General features: G+C 47.2%; 1 protein-coding gene across 1 annotated transcript in view; it reads left to right on the top strand.

Moving 5' to 3' along the window:
* Positions 1–17074, top strand: part of MVB12B (multivesicular body subunit 12B) — a 483962-nt gene that overhangs the window by 155503 nt on the left and 311385 nt on the right. The gene's annotated exons all lie outside the window — the stretch shown is intronic.

Here is a 17074-nt window from a genome sequence, read left to right as displayed (position 1 = left end):
GAAGTCGTGTCTGCACCAAGTGGTGCTGTCAAAATCTGCCCAATGAATAAAGGAGGGCCTAGTCCTTTTTTAAAAAAAAAATTTCTTTCTGCCTGTGCTGGCTGGGCCTTCGTTGTTGCGTGGAGGCTTTCTCTAGTTTCTCTAGGCGAGTAGGGGCTACTCTTCATTGCGATGCTCAAGCTTCTCATTGTGGTTGCTTCACTTGTTGCAGAGCACAGGCTCTAGGTGCATGGGTTTCAGTAGTTGCAGGACCTGGGCTCAGTCGTTGCAGCTTGTGGGCTCCAGACAGTGGGCTTGGTAGTTATGGCATAGAGGCTTAGTTACTCTGTGGCATGTGGGATCTAGTTCACAGAACAGGAATCGAACCAGTGTCCCCTATACTGGACCGCCAGGGAGGTCTGAGCCTAGTTCTTATCCCCTTGGCTTCTTTCTCGATTTTCATGCCACCCTGACCCCACACAGGGACAGGGCCATACTGAGTAGGACTGCTGGGGCTCCCAGCCCCTCAGGTTCCTTTACCACTCCTAGTGCACTGGCCCTCAGAGCATCTACTCGTGACAGCAGCCCCCACCTAGCTCTATGCCTAGAGGACAGAGCCCCTTAACCAATGACCGAGGATGCTGGGGCTTGGGGTGAGTGCTCTGGTGGCCTTGCTCTGATCAGCACACCAGGTGTGACCTGTCTGACCCCAGAGCTCCTTTGCTGGATGGAACTAAGGTTGTTGTGGTGGTTAATTTTGTTTGTAAACTTATCTGAACCTGGGAGTGCCAGGATCTTCAGTCAAACATTTTTCTGGGTGTGTCTGTGAGAGCATTGTGGATGAGATTAGCATTCGAATCAGTAGTCTGAATAAAGCAGATTGCCCTCCCTGGTGTGACTAAGTGGGTGAGCCTCGTCTCACCAGTTGAAGGCCTGGCTAGAAAAAAAAGTAAGGCCAACTGTACTGCAAGTAGGAAGGAGACTTGTTTGCTTGGTTGCTGAGCTGGGTCATCAATTTTCCTTGCTTTCAGTCTCAGACTGAAACATCAGCCCTTGAGCCTGCTGATTTCTGGCTGGAATGACACTGCGGTCTCTTCTGGCTTTCCAGCTTGTTGACTACAAGTCTCGGGACTTGTCAGCCTCCATAATCCTAGAGCCAGTTCCTTAGAATCAACCACTCTTTGTTCTGTTTGAGCCCTGCCAGCAGTTGCCCTTGGGGGACCTTGCTCCCTATCATAGCTGGCTTGGTCCCCTCCTTCCTGCCCTGGCTGTGTCCTGCCCCCTGTTTTCCCTCCTAATGCAGCTCTTTCATGGGAACCCCATATCCTCTTCTTACCGTCTAACTTCCCCCTTCACACACTACCTGCTACTCTGCTCTCAGACCCTGACGAGTTGCCTCTTGGTCCCTCAAGCCCTCCCACCCCATCATTGCTGTCACACTCACGCCTCCCCTCAGGCCAGAGCTGACTTGGTCCCAAGCTGGGGGCAAGGACAGGCTGCTGAGGGAGCCCTGCCCCAAACTCCAGCCTGGCCTGTGGGCAGGAAGAAGGCCACTTCCCTTTCCCGGACCTACCGGCCAAGTGGCCATATACTTGGAAAGGGACTCACCCCAACATCTGCACCAGCTAAGAGCTGCTAGTCCCACTGTGTGTGTGTGTGTGTGTGTGTGTGTGTGTGTGTGTGTTGAGAGGCAGCTGTCACCCCCTCACCTCCAGCCCTATCCTCCTCCACCCCCTCGAGCCAGCTGGTGAGTTCTGGATTCTACCGGAGCCCAATGCTCGCTGCCCTCATTAATATTTATGACAAGGAGAGGAAGTTGCATAAATCTTCCCTGATACTTAATTAAACCAAACTTCTTTTGATTTCCCCTCTTTCTGCCTCACCGAGTGTGGCCAGCATGCCTATTAGATGTTCTTCCTCCCCAAGTTGCCCAGAGTGGGCAGAGTCCCTGAGGACTCTGCACACCCCGGGAGCCAGGGGACTCCTACGTGCCCTCAGAAGACTGTGTGTGGGACTTTGGGCAGAGAGGCTTCTTGCAGATCAGGGGAGTAGCACCCCTCAACACATGCCCTTCCAGACAAGGAAGCTGGAGGTATAGCTGGGGAATGGCTGCCACCCCCGCCTCCCTACCGCAGCTCAGACAGGGAAAATGGAGTTAGTCCCAAAGGCTGTGAGTAGCTGAGTCCCATGCAGAAGCTGACTTTTTCTGTTGTCCCCTCACACCCTCCCCACTCACCCACTGGTACCCCAGTTCAGGGGCCCCAGAGTGCACCTGGCTGGGGCTTAGTGTCCCCCTGCACTCCAGGAGCTGGTTAGCACCAAGCTGACATATCTTTGATATGGAATCATATACAGGAAGCAGCTTGACCCCTGAAGGCCCCTCTTAGCGTGGGATTGACACCGAGCATTGACTTTGCTTCAGGCTTATCCACAAATCTCAGCCAATTTTATTAAAGAGCTGCGAGTGGTGTGGAACATGCCAGGGAGACAACTTTATTTATAGATCTTGATCGGCAGAGAGGAGCCCACACTGGATTCCGTTGGCGCCCTGGCCTCAGGTGGGAGGGGTGATTGGCAGGTGTGGGTCCTCACCATCTCCCCCCACCAGCTGCATGAAGAGACACAAACACACGTGCAGAGAGACACATGGGCATTAACCCAGGACATATGCATATACATGCACATAAGCGAATGTGCACGTGCGCACACACACACACACACAGATACACACTAGTCTTACATTGCATTGGACTAAATTGTGTCCCCTACTCAAATTCATGTGTTAAAAGCTTAACCCCCAATGTAGCTCTTTTTGGACATAGGACTTCTAGGGAGAAAATTAAGGTTAAATGAAGTCATAAAGATGGGGCCCTAATCTAATAGGACTGGTGCCCTTATAAGAAATGAAAGAGATATCTGCCTTTCTCTCTCTGTGTGTGTCTCTGCATGTGCAGAGGAAAGGTCACGTGAGGACACAGTGAGAGGGTGGCCATCTACAAGCCAGGAAGAGAGTTCTCATGAAGAAACCAAATTGGCTAGCACCTTGATCATGGACTTGTAGCCTCCAGAATTGTGAGAAAATAAATGTCTGCTGTTTAATCCATTAAGCCCATGGAATTTTGTTATGGCAGCCCCAGCAGATGCAGCCACACATGGAAACACTCGTGCACAGAAACACAGACCTGTGGAGACATCACTGCAGACACGCACGCCCCACCGTGCACCCATTCACACAAACGACTGAGATGCAGGCACACAGCGACATACTGACCTTGTTAGACCCGAGCAGCATCACCCTGCATTCACTCCTAGCCCTAAGGAGATGCTCAGTGACAGGCTGGTGACTGAGGAAGGAAGGGAAGGCAAGCGGATGTAGACATGAGTGTACCCTGAGGGAACATAAACCTATAGATGCGCGTATGAGGACTTTTATACCCTGCAGTCCCACAGACAGTGCATATAGAGTTCTAGAATCAATAATAATAATAAATAATGCCTCTAAGGCCAGCTCACCCTAACTAGATGCAGCTGACATTTATTGAGTTTATTATGAGCCAGGCACTCTGCCAGACATCCCCCACACATTGTCTCATTTTTGCCTTCACAACTCTGAAAAGCACAGACACTCCACAGAGGGAACTGAGAGACCTCAGGGACCTGGCTGAGCCCAAGCCCCACCTTTAGCCACTGACTGGGCCACTGCGTGGGGTGTTCACCGTGATGCCAGCATGTGCCAAGCATCTGAAACCCCAGGCAGGCGTTCCTCTCCCAACCTGCAGTCTTGTTGACACAGACCCTACAGAAGCAGTACTCTAGACCTGGCTGCCTCAGCCGGGAAGGGAAAGGCAGAGAGATCCCCGTCAGCCATGCTGCCATCAAGCCCACCAATGAGAGAGGTCTTCAGGTCACCTCATCACTTTTAGGCTGTTGTTTGGCCATTAATGTGGACTTCATTCAGGTGAGCGGGTGAGCTGTCTGGGGGTTTGTGACACAGGGTTTCTCCCTGGCTGCGGCAAAGTCAGATTGAAGATGGTTCAGGTCCAGAAACTTCTCTTTGTGGAGACAAAGGGTTCCAAAGGGCCACGTGTATCGCTGCCAAGTGCACATGGTCAAGGAGATGGACTTGTGTTGAGTCTAGGCGTGAGGCTCAGTGACCACTCAGAGCTTCTGACTCCGAGGAGTTCTGGGTAACAGAAGGATGTCATGGGTCTGACAGCTGTCCGCTCACACATTGCAACCCCTGAGGGGGGCTGTGCAGGACCACAGGTCAAGAAGGGAGGGAAGACGCTGGCTGTGGGGGACCAGGACTGGGAAAAGTGACCTCTGTGCCCCAAGGTGTGGGCTCAGGAGCCTCTGCCTCCTCATTTTAATCCAGAGGTGGCAGGAAGGGAAGAGAGCCTGGAATCCACCAAAGCAGGACTCCCGACCTTGCATGAAAGAGCAGTGTTGGACCTGGGTAGGAAATTGAGGCAGGCAACTAGCAGTCGGGACAGGACATCCAGGAAGGGCTCCAGGCTGCAGCATGCATGCAGGGAACAGGACTGACCCGGGGCAGGACTTCCTCTCCCTGCTGGTGAGGTGACTGGCCTGGGCAAGGCTGCTAGGGAGCATCAGGGAAGGGCTGAAGGCAGGCACAGGTGATAGGGGTCATTCTACCTCCACCCTGGTGGCAGCAGGGCCACCAGCAAAGATGGAGTTACCAGTGCAGCTAAGAGGGAGTGATTAAGAGAGTGGGAACAGGGAACTCAGAGTGCTTAATGGGTCTGGGGTTGTATTCTGGGGGATGATATGTTTGGGAATGAGATCAAGTCCATGATTCCACAGCATTTAAATGTACAAAATGTCACTGAATTGTATACTTAAGTGAAAGCTGCTCAGTTGTGTCCAACTCTTTGCGACCCCATGGACTTAGTCCATGGAATTCTCCAGGCCAGAATACTGGAGTGGTCAGCTTTTCCCTTCTCCAGGGGATCTTCCCACCCAAGGGATCGAACCCAGGTCTCCCACATTGCAGGTGGATTCTTTACCAGCTGAGCTACAAGGGAAGCCCAAGAATATTGGAGTGGGTAGACTTTCCCTTCTCCAGCGGATCTTCCTGACCCAGGAATCAAAGTGGGGTCTCCTGCATTGCAGGCGGATTCTTTACCAACTGAGCTATGAGGGAAGTAGTTGGTTTTATATTATGTGGATTTCACTTATATTTGAAGAGAGGGAGAGAGAAACAGAGAAGCATGGGCATATAGTTTTATGTACCTGCCCTTGAATTCCAGGTCTGTCACTCACTAGCTGGGTGAACTTGGAAACATTTTTATGACTTCTCTGAGTTTCACTGGTCCTGTCTGTAAAATGAGATAATAGTAGTACTTACCTAACATATTGTTCTGGATAAAATGATGAAATGGATGTAAGAGTACCTAAAACATAAGAGAAACTCTTTGTTGTTGCTGTTTAGTCATGCCTGACTCTTTTGCAACCCCATGGACTGTAGCCCACCAGGCTCCTCTGTCCATGGGGTTTCCCAGGGAAGAATACGGGAGTGGGTTGCCATTTCCTTCTCCAGGGGATCTTCCCCACCTAGGGATCAAACCCACATCTCCTGCATAGGCAGGTAGATTCTTTACCAATGAACCACCAGGAAGCCCAATAGTAACTCTGCTAGTTTGTAAACTAAGCCAAAGGATGTCCTAGATATGTCTTAGAGTCACCTACCATCCCAAATCTGACACAGGACAGAAGGACAGTGCTTTGACCAGGACTCCTGTTTAAAAAAATCTGCCAGCCCACGGATACGATTTCCAGTAGCCAACACAAGGAATCCTGCCCTTGCCCCTGTATCATTCTCTCATCTCCAAAATTAAGAACCCCCTGAAGTACATTTCCCAACAGTGAAGTTCTGCTGGGCGCCATCACTGTGGGGTTGAAGGGCTCTGGAGGAAACTAACCAGAAAGACCAGGGAGAAAAGAGAGGTGTATTCTGGGGATTGTAGCTGTTCACTAATTATTTCCTGCAAGGAAATACACAGTACTCCTAATGACCTGGCAGGTCCACCGTGAGAGTCCTTCTCAAGTCACGACATCCACATAAATAATGAAATTAAGAAAGAAACCCATCAGAATGATACCTGGGGCCATTCACAAGCACCGGCCTTCCTGTGTGAGATATGCAAGGAAGCAGGGAGGTGCCTCCAGCTCATTCACTCTAAAGTCAAGAGTCAAGATGAATAACCAGGGAAAGTGTGGGCTGCCTTGGGTTATAAAAAGACTGCACTGTGAAACGTGGAGTCGGTATGGAAAGCACACATTTTTAGAGAAATCTTGCCACATGAAGCAAAAGTAAATTTTTGAAAGTATTTATTTGTTTTGCTCTCTCAAGAAAAAAGGTGAGGAAAAACATGAGCATTATAAAAACAGAAGATGATAAGACCAAGGATGGAGTTACAAAGGAATCTAGCAAAGAGGTGAGCAGAAATAATGGTAGAATAGCATCAGATCTAGAAATACTGTAAAAGGAAATAAAAATAAAATCACAGTTAAAATTAATATTAGAAACAGTTATTTTAAAAAAAAATCAACACTGAAGAAAATGGAATCTATGTTTTAGAGGAAAAGTTGAGAAGCTTTTATGTAAACCAGGGAAAGGAAAACAGTTTTTAAAAAATGAATAAATACTGCATTACCATGTGGCAAAAAAAAAAAAAAATGATTGATAGAAGTGACAGAGAAGAGAGACCTAATTAATTGGCAATCTATAATTACCTAATAGGTACTGCTGAATTAACTGGTATTCTTGAATGGGCAGGGGGAAAATGGACCAGAAGTAATATGAAAGATATAATGGAAGAAAAATTTTCAAAAATGAAAAAATTAGTAAACTCAAAGGTTAAAATGTACAAATTACTTTTTAGAGATAATGCCCACAGACATGGTTCATGTTTTCTGCTATAGGAATAAAACCCCACAGGGATATAGGCAGATGAAAGTTATCTCTGGAGAACCAAAATTAGACCTGCCCAGACTGATCCAATATGCTAAAGACAGCACAACGAAGCAGAGCCTATAGAATTATGAAGAAAACATTTTGTGGCATAAGATTTTACACCTGTATTTTCCGGCAGGAAAGCAGCCGATGTGCTTTCACAAACAGGAAAAGATTTGGCAGGTCTATATCCCTAGGCTTATCCTGAAGAAATAAGAAAATTTCCAGCTCAGTTCTTTCTAACCTTTTCCATCTGATGGCACAAAAATACAGTGACAATATTTGTACCGTGTACTGGTTTAAGAAGGTTTGTGCTCACTGGGATCTATAGAAATGAGACTTGGGTTTGGGGAAGGTCTTTCTGAATATGAGAGGAGAACAGATGGGGGAATAAGACTGGAAGCACAGAGCAGTTAGGCAGACTTCTCAGTAAGACTGGTGAGCAGCTGAGACGTGGAAGGAAAGCCAGGAATGTGCTGTCCTGGAGCCAAGTGAAGAACATGTTTGCAAAGGGACAAGCAGTTGTGCTGAATGCTGCTGAGAGGCCAGGGCAGGTAAGGACCAAGAGCTGACCCCCAGAATTCGAAGCATGGAGATCACTGGTGGCTTGGATGTGAGTGGTTTCCAAGAAGTGGTGGGTAGGAGAGATAGAGGGGGAAAGTGGAGAACATGGATATAAATAACACTTCTGAGCATTTTGCTACAAAAGGGAGTTGAGAAATAGGGCAGTAGTTGGAGGGGGAGGTGGAATCAATCATCGTTTTCTGTAAGATGAAAGAAGTGTCAGCATGTTCATGGAATGATGAGAATGATCACCTGGGAGGGAAATTTGGTGATGTAGGAGAGAGGGGGGCAGAATTACTGAGCAGTTCCCTATATATTTATTTATTCATTTATTTATTTGACTACCCCAGGTCTTAATTGCATCACGCAGGATCTGTGTTGTATCATGTAGGAGCTTTCATTGCAACCTGCAGACTCTGGTTGTGGTGTTTGGACTCAGTGCTGGGCCGTGCAGGCTTAGTTGTTCTGCAGCATGTGGAATCTTAGTTCCCCGATCAGGGACTGAACCTGTGCCCCCTGCATTGCAAGGCAGATTTTTTTTTAATGTATTTATTATTTTTGCCTGCTCTGGGTCTTCTTTGCTACATGTCGGTTTTCTCTAGTTGCAGCAAGCAGAGGCTACTCTCTAGTTGCCGTGTGTGGGCTTCTCATTACTGTGGCTTCTCTTGTTGCAAAACATGGGCTTTAGGGTGCACGGACTTCAGTAGTTGTGGCCCATGGGCTCAGTAGTTGTGTCGTACAGTTTAGTTGCCCCGCAGCATGTGGATTCTTCCCAGATCAGGGATGGAACCTGCGTCACCTGCATTGGCAGGTGGATTCTTAATCACTGGCCCACCTGGGAAATTCACTTGAGTAGCAAAAAGGGTAGAATCTAACGCTTCAGTGGAGGCTTGGAGAGTTGATTTAGAATGATGGCAAGGAAGCCAGAGGGTTCCTTTCTTCCTATAAGTCTTGATTCACATATAACCTTCTCAGGGAGGCCTCTCTAAAACTGCACCCCCCGCTCATGTCATATTCTCTAATGGTTACTCTCTCTCATTTTCCTCCTGAGCTCTTATCACTGTCTAATATGCTCTGTGTTTTGGCTGATTCATAATCTCTCTCCCCACCTAGAATGCAGGCTCCATGAAAGCAGAAATCTAACATAGCGGATGCCCAATATTTGTTGAATGAGTGTCTGGACAAACCCTCCTGCTTCAGCGGCACACCTCAGCCCCATCTTCCTTGAAGGCTGATGCCCCCAGTCCCTGCATCTTTCTGGGGGTGCTGTGCTGTGCTTTGGGGAGCTCTTTGTTGGCATCCTCTCTTTCAACTCATGATATTCGTCTTTTCCAGCATTTCTAACTCCTCACCCTCGTTCCGTTTCCAAACATTGTACTTCCATCTCTCATCTTCTCTTACACTTCCTTGTCCTCATGGTTTATGTCACTTTCATTCCTTTTATTTTGGTGGGGTTTCAGGAAGAAGTAGAAATAAAAACAATTTTTTCAGCCTATCACATTTAGCCACAAGTCCCAACATAATATTTTGGGAACAGCTCTTTACCCTTGATTGTATAGGGTGTTTGTCCATTTGTGTGTGTTATTGTAACAGACTGTATGGAATTTTTCTATATAGACAGATGATAACTCATTACACTAATCCCCAACACTGGACTATTAAAGTTGTTTCTAATTTTTTGTTATGATAAAACACTATAATTTACGTTGTTGTTATCTTCTCCTGTGTGATTACTTAAATTCCAAAAAGTAGATTTTCAGAGAAAAAGAGGCACATGTGTTTTTAAGCATATTGCTAAGTTACCCTTCCAATTTACACCCCTCCCAGTGACAATGGTTTGGGAGAGCCTGTTTCTACACGCAAACACCAGCAGCGGGTATTATTATTTTAAATCTTTAACAATGAGATAGGTTATCTCACTGTTATTGTCATTTGTATCTTCCTTAATTACTAGTGAGGTTGAGCATCTTTTCATATTTATTAGCCTTTTATATTTCTTCATTTGTTCATGACATGTTGCAAAAGATAAAAGCAGGTTACAAAACATGTATAATCTTGAATTTGTAAAAAAAAAAAAAACTTATCTATTCATAGAAAAATAAGACTGGGAAAAGATATGACAAATACAGGGTGTGCTAATGTCTGGGCAGGACATAGAGTGAATCTTTCAAACTTTTGTTATTTTCCAAATTTTATACAATGAACATGTATTATTTGTGTTAAAAAATGCATTTTTTTAAAAAAGTAACAATAATATTAAAATAGCCCAAAGTTTTCAGAATATAGTTGGGTACCCACAGCAGCCCACACGTTCATTAAAAACAAAACAAAACACACTCCGAAACCAAAGCCCAAGGACATCAAAGATTGGCTTCCTTAAGTGCAGAAAACCCATATGTGATATATTCTGCCGCCAGAAAGGGCAAAGGTGGGCTCGAGGGTGGGGCAGCCAGCTCAGGATGTGGCCGGTGGGTACCAGGCGCTCACAGGCATCAGTGGGTAATTACATCTCCTTTTAACACATGCAAATTGTATCAGTATTATTTATATATTCAAAGCCACGGATGAATAATATATGCATTTATGCAGAGGTAATTGCCTTAGCCAGGTTCTTCCTGGGATTTTTATTGTCTCCCCAGATACTGAATATTCAGCTCCCCTCTCCTACAGTGGAACTGGGGGTGCAGAGATAATGTCCACGGAAGGGGAGGAGGCCCCAAATTGGTAGGTGTGAGCAGTGGGGGCTATCTGCCAGGGCGCTGGACTTCCACCTCTAGCTGATTCCTCTGTAGCACATCTGGGGACAGGGACCCCAGGGCTCAGGTTCAAGGCTTGGCTCTAAATCCCTGAACATGCCAAGGCTGACACTCGACTTCTTTCTTAGGCACAAACTGTCAGTCCTGCATGCGTCTCAGTTAAACCTGGACATTTAGTCTCAGCCCTGTAGCACATGAAAGGCCTCCACCTCCTTTGTCCCTCTGGCTGCCTCATTTCTGAACCTCTAACCTTGACCCGCACGTTTTTTCAACTTACTCAAGCCAGACTCCAGATCTTGGCTGTGACTGAGGTGGGCTTCTGGTCTCTGCTAGGGCATCCTAGGTGAATACCGCCACCCACCTCATCTTGTCCAGCCTTTTCTCTTTGGTGCAGTGTCCCCCCGCCGACACACACGTGCACGCACACACACACACACACACATCTCTGAGGGAGCAAGGAGGCATCTTTCTAGCTGTCTTCATGCAGAAGTGGAAATCACAGTCAGATGGTAGTGGGGGAAGGACACAGCGGGGTGCCAGGATCCACACCTGAGTGAACAGAACCCATTGAGGGGGGCATCACCCTTTGGCACCTTGTCTATACATCTCCTGCCTGAAAAGGTGCCCCTTTGTGAGAATGAACTCAGGGCCAGCACCTGCGTCCCCTGCTGTGCTCGCCTGACGTGCCCCGACCAGAAGGTGAGCCCACAAGGGTATATCCTAGGTAGACTATTTTAAGAAAACTGACAGAGAAAGGAAATTGAGAGCTTTGATGGAAAGAGAAATATGCTCAAGGGAAACATTTTTTAAGACAGTACAGACTGGAGCATAACGTTCACTGCTGGGACATGCCAGTGAGCAGAGAGGATGGATGCAGACACCAGGAAAGGAAGGGTGTTTGTGGGGTGAGGCCTCTGGGAAGGGGAGATGGAAGGGGTCCGGGTCACATGTGGGGGCACCACCCTGGCAGGAGGGATACAGGGAAGTAGGAGCAGGTAAGGCCAAGAGATTGTGTGTGTTCGGTAGACGGAAGCTGGTGGGCTCTGATCCAAGGCTCTGTTTTTTTCCATCAGCTGTGAGACAGGATGGATTCCTGGAATGAGTGGAGGGGTGAGGCAGGAGGAGGTTTGAGGACAGAGTGAAAAATTGGAATAAGTGCCAAGGGAGTGGGAGAGGAGACTAACCTTATCCCTTAGACCCTCTCTTACCAGGCTTTTACTCTGTCTGTCAAGGTAACCTGGGACCTCCATGTTGCCCTGTCCAAGGCCAGTGCTCCATCCACTCAGATGCTCTTGCCAGCATCTGTCTTCACTTGACTCCCAATATGCTCTTGGTTCTTTTCCTCTCTCTCTGGCCACTTTTCCTAGGTCTCTTTTACTAATTCCTCCTCTTTTTATCCTAAAAGAAGATGAAACCCTGCATGGTCTGGGTTCAGGACTCAGATACCTTCTCCAGGGACACTCACTTTTCAAGTGGCCTTCTGGTCTTACAGCTTTAAATCCCATCATATGGGTGATGCCCAGAATGCAATCCAACCCTGACTTCTCCCTGTACTTGGGGCTTGTGGATCTGTCTGCTCCACACTGTTGCGTATCAGACAGACTCAACCACCTCCCTGAACTTGACCTGACTTGACCTCCCTGAACCCACTCCTCACGTCTCCCAGTGTGATCCATGGCAACTTCATTGTACCACCTGCCCAGGCTGAAACCCTTGGAGTCATTCTCGATGTCTCCCTTTCTCTCTCCACCCAGTGTAATCCACAAGGAAAACTGTTGGCAGTATTTTCAAATTATCCTCACTGAACCACGTTTGACCACCTTCACTGCCTCCGCCCTGGGGTGAGCGCACAGCATTTCTACCTGGGTTATTGAAGTGGCCTCCTAACCTGGACATCCCTGGTGGCTCAGATGGTAAAGAGTCTGCCTACAATGCGGAGACCCGGGTTCAGTCCCTGGGTGGGGAAGATCTCCTGGAAAAGGAAATGGCAACCCACTCCAGTATTCTAGCCTGGAGAATCCCATGGATGGAGGAGCCTGGTAGGCTACAGTCCATGGGGTTGCAAAGAGTCAGACACGACTGAGCGACTTGACTTCTTCACTTCAACCTGTCTCTATGCTTCCATCAGTCTCCTCTAGACAGTTCACTCAGCAGCCAGAGGTGTTCTTTTCAAGCAAAGATCAGAAAATGTCACCTCTTGGCTCCCAGCCCTCCTCCCAGCGGTCGCCCCATCTCAGAGTCCAGCCCCGGCCTGGGAAGCCCTGCATGGTCTGCTCCCCACACCCCTCCCTGCCCCCGTGGGTAACATCACCGCCCTCATCCACCTCTCTCCCTGCTCGCTCTGCCCAGTGGCCCTGCCTGTCACTGCTCAGGGCTGGCCTCAGGCCCTGCTTTGGGTTGTGGGTGACAGCTGTTGTTGTTCAATCATCTTAAAACTCATTTGAGGGGATGTGGAAACCCACCTGCCAACACCACATCAGGAGAGGCCTGGATACGGCCAACTGCACAGCCAGGTCATGCTCCCACCGGGCCAACGTCTGCGCCACGATGCTCAGGCCGTGGGGAAGTAGAGCTGCCACTGGGGACACTGCAGATGGCAAAGGGGTTGTCATTAGCCAGAGAGCAGCAGGGCTCAGGCCCTGGCATGGGGAAAATGATGGGGGAGGGGCTGCCTCACTGGAGTGGGTGTATTTTTATCATAAAAAACGGTCCGCATTCAAAACGGCAAAGGATAATGAACACTCTGTACTGATTACCCAGTTTCAGCAATTATCAACTCATGACCAGCTTTGTTTCATCTCTGTTACCATTTACTCCCCCTCAATTATTTTGAAGCCAATCCCAGACACAATAACATTTTAACTTTAAATATCTTGATGGCATAATGGGGTTTCAATTTCATCCAGAGCTGCCTCCCATGGGCTAGGCAATGACTTATGTTTCCTCCCAGGACCAGAGTGGGCTCTAAGCTCTGGGTTCTCACTTCTCTGTCCAGGCTCCATGCTGGATTTGGGGTTCTGGCCCTTGGATGCCCCAGCCTTTACTCTCTGGGCTGGGCTTCCAGAAAAGGACGGTGTCTTACGTGGAATGCTGATCATTCAGGAAATGAGGTTGGCAAAGAGGGCAGCTGAGGGTGACTGCTTGGGGACGAGGACTTTCAGAATGCCACACTTGGAGCTTAGGTCAAACTAGCTGGTTAGGGCACAGAAGCTAGGGGTTGGGGGGCCAGATGGCCCTGAGACCTTTTCCAAAATGACTAGAGAAAAACTCAGATCCCCATCAAAATCCCATCAGGCTTTCTAATAGAAACTGACAAATGGATTCTAAAATATTTATGGAAAAGAAAAGGACCTACAATAGTCAAAACAATCTTAAATTGATGAAAAGAAAAAATGTTGGAGGATTTATTCTACCTGATTTAAAAACTCACTATGAAGGTTTACTAATCAAGACACTGAGACCCAGCAAAGAATAAATTAAATGGATCAAAAGAACCAAATAGAGTACAGAATCAGAGCCATACCTACAGAGTCAATTGAAAAAAAATTCTTTTAAAACAAAAGCAGCAAGGCTCTTCAGTGTGAATAGAAAAAGTCTTTTCAACAAATCAGGGCTCAAGAAATCAAGCTATCAAGAAAAAGAGTCTCTTGATGAAAGTGAAAGAGGAGAGTGAAAAAGCTGGCTTAAAACCCAACATTCAAAAGACTAAGATCATGGCATCCAGTCCCATCACTTCATGGCAAGTAGATGGGGAAACAGTGGAAATAGTAACAGCCTGTATTTTCTTGGGCTCCAAAATCACTGCAGCCATGAAATTAAAAGACACTTGCTCCTTGGAAGAAAAGCTATGACCAACCTAGACACCATATTAGAAAGCAGAGACATTACTTTGCTGACAAGGGTTCAAAGTCAAAGCTATGGTTTTTCCCGTAGTCATGTATGGATGTGAGTGTTGGACCATAAAGAAAGCTGAATGCCAAATAATTGATGTGAAGAACTGACTCATTTGAAAAGACTCTGATGCTGGGAAAGGTTGAAGGCAGGAGGAGAAGGGGATGACACCCTGATAATTCAGTTAGTAAAGAATCTGCCTGCAATGCAAGAAACCCCAGTATGATTCCTGGGTTGGGAAGATCTGCTGGAAAAGGGATAGGCTACCCACTCCAGTATTCTTTGGCTTCCCTTGTGGCTCAGCTATACACCAACATGAATTAGCCATAGGTATACATACTCCCTGGTAGCTTAGCTGGTAAAGAATCCACCCACAATGCATGAGACCTGGGTTCAATCTCTGGGTTGGGAAGATCCCCTGGAAAAGGGAAAGGCTACCCACTCCAGTATTCTGGCCTAGAGAATCCCATGGAGTGTATAGTCCAAGGGGTCGCAATGAGTGACTTTCACACTACTGAGCGACTTTCACATTAAACAAATAGTGCTGAAACGACTGGACAAATGTATAGGAAAAAAATCTCAATCCCTACCTCATACCACACATAAAGATTAATTCAAGATAGATCATAAAAGCTTACAACTATAAAGGAAATGGGCTTCCCTGGTAGCTCAGTGGTAAAAAATCTGCTTGCAGGAGATGCAGGTTTGATCCCTGGGTTGGGAAGATTCCCTGGAGGAAATGGTAGCCCACTCTAGTTATCTTGCCTGGGAAATCCCATGGACAGAGGAGTCTGGCAGGCTACAGTACATGAGGCTGCAAAAGAGTTGGACATAACTTAGTGACTAAACAGCAACAGCAACAATAAGGAATATATAGGGGAAATACATTCACAACTTTAAGGTAGACAAAGATTTACCAAGAGGACACAAAAACAATGAACTAAAGAAAAAGTTGATAAACTGGATATTATCAAAGTTAAAAACTTATCAAGAAATTTTGATGAGAAAATAAAAAGGCAAAGTGGATTGGGAGAAGATATTAGCAATACGTATGTCTAGCAGAGGACTTGTATTCCTAGTCCTCAAATTAATAGTAAAAAACAATCTAAATAAAATTGAGTAAAACATTTAAACATTTCACAAAATATATAAATGGCTAACAATCACATAAAAAGGTAATTAATAATAGCATTAGTCATAAAAAAATACAAATTAAAATAACAAGGAAATGCTACTACATCCAACAGAGAGCTGGCAAAGATGTGGAGCAACCAGAAAACTCTAACCTTGTTGGAGGGAGTGTAAAATAGTATAGCCTTTTGGAAAACAGTTTGCAAGTTATTTTAAAAGGTAAACATACTCTTATCATTCTGCTTAGCAATTTTGCTCCTAAGTATTTAGTCAAGAGAAATGAAAATGTATTTCTGTGAAAATATTTGTATACAAATATTTAAAGAGGCTATTATTCATATAAGCCAAACACTGGAAACAAGTCCAATGATTGGCAGATGGATCCACAAACTAGGGTACCATCATACAGCAGAGTATTATTGAGCGATAAAAATGCACAAATTGCTGATATATTAATAAATCACTAGAGTACATGCTACAGGATTTCACTGATACAATGTTCAAGAAGGAACAAAAGTAGTCTGCTGCAAAAGAAATCAGAACAGTGGTTACCTTTGAAAGCAGAGGGAAAGAGCTGACTGCAAAGGAGCAAGAAAAAATTTTAATTTTACCCAGTAATGGAAGTGTTTTGTATCTTGATGCAAGTGGTGATTTCATGGATATATACATTTATCAGTATTCAAGGACTGAATGTAATCGCCACTTCCGCCAAAAGCTGGGAAACTTGCAGATCATTCACTCCCACCTCTAGATGTATAGGGATCCTAAGGCCCAGAGAAGGCAAAGGACCCGCCTAGGGTCACACAGCAAGTTGGGGCTGGAGGAAGTGCTGGAATCCAGCGCCCTCTCAATCTGTCCAACTGCTCTCCCCTCCCGTAACCTGAGAAAGAAGAGGGCAGGAAGACAGAGGGATGGAGTATAAGAGAACCGCCCCGCCTCTTCCATAATGGCTGTCCACAAGGCCACGAAGAGGCCTCTGCACTCTGGGCTTGGGCAGCTTGGGACCTTTCCCCTAGCATTAAAGGGAATCCAAGGTGACTGCAAAGTCCGGGAGGGGCCTAAGGGCAGTGGCCTCAGTCCTCCCCCTACCCAGCATGGGGCCTGAGCATGCGCCTGCGCAGTGTGGGCGGGAGGGTGGGGGACAGGTTGTGGGGGGTGGGTGGGCGGTGAGGCACCAGAAGGCGAGAAGGGAGCACGAGGAGTGGGGGCACCTGGAGGAGGGGAAGCGGTGATGCAGAGAGGCGGCCGAGTTGGAGCCTCCGTGGGCCGCTTGCCCCTAAATCACGCGGCTGCATGAATAATAAATAAGGACCGCTCGGATCCTTAATAGTAGTCGCATGTCTTATTAAACTAATATTTCACAAACTTTTATTCTCCCTGTGGTTGGAGGTCGGGAACAAAGAGTCCCCCCTCCCAGGCTTGTGGCAGAGACTGGGGGACCTGTGGGTGGGAGTTGGACCCAGCGGCAGGAGCCCAGCCCGCGCTCCCCAGAGGGCCCTGGAGGGGACCCATCCATCCCTTGTTCATTCATTCTTTCAGCACATGTCCGAAGGGCTCCTCCAGAGATGGGCCCTGTGCACTGGGATATGTAGATCGGTGGGACCCTGTTCCTGCCCTGAGGGGCCCTCAGGCATGGGTATGGGACAGACAGACCCCTGGACAAACCGTTGTCCTTGGGAGCGACCGGTGCAGGAACAAAGTGATGCACAAAATGCCCAGTTGCTGGGAGGAGGGGGGGCCGGGAAGGCTTCGCAGAAGAGACCTTGCCTCTGAGTCC

Source organism: Giraffa tippelskirchi, chromosome 4 (genome assembly GCF_054371585.1).
Source record: "Giraffa tippelskirchi isolate mGirTip1 chromosome 4, T2T-mGirTip1v1.2.pri, whole genome shotgun sequence".
NCBI lineage: Eukaryota > Metazoa > Chordata > Mammalia > Artiodactyla > Giraffidae > Giraffa > Giraffa tippelskirchi.
This window is presented reverse-complemented; position numbering and strand designations above follow the sequence as displayed.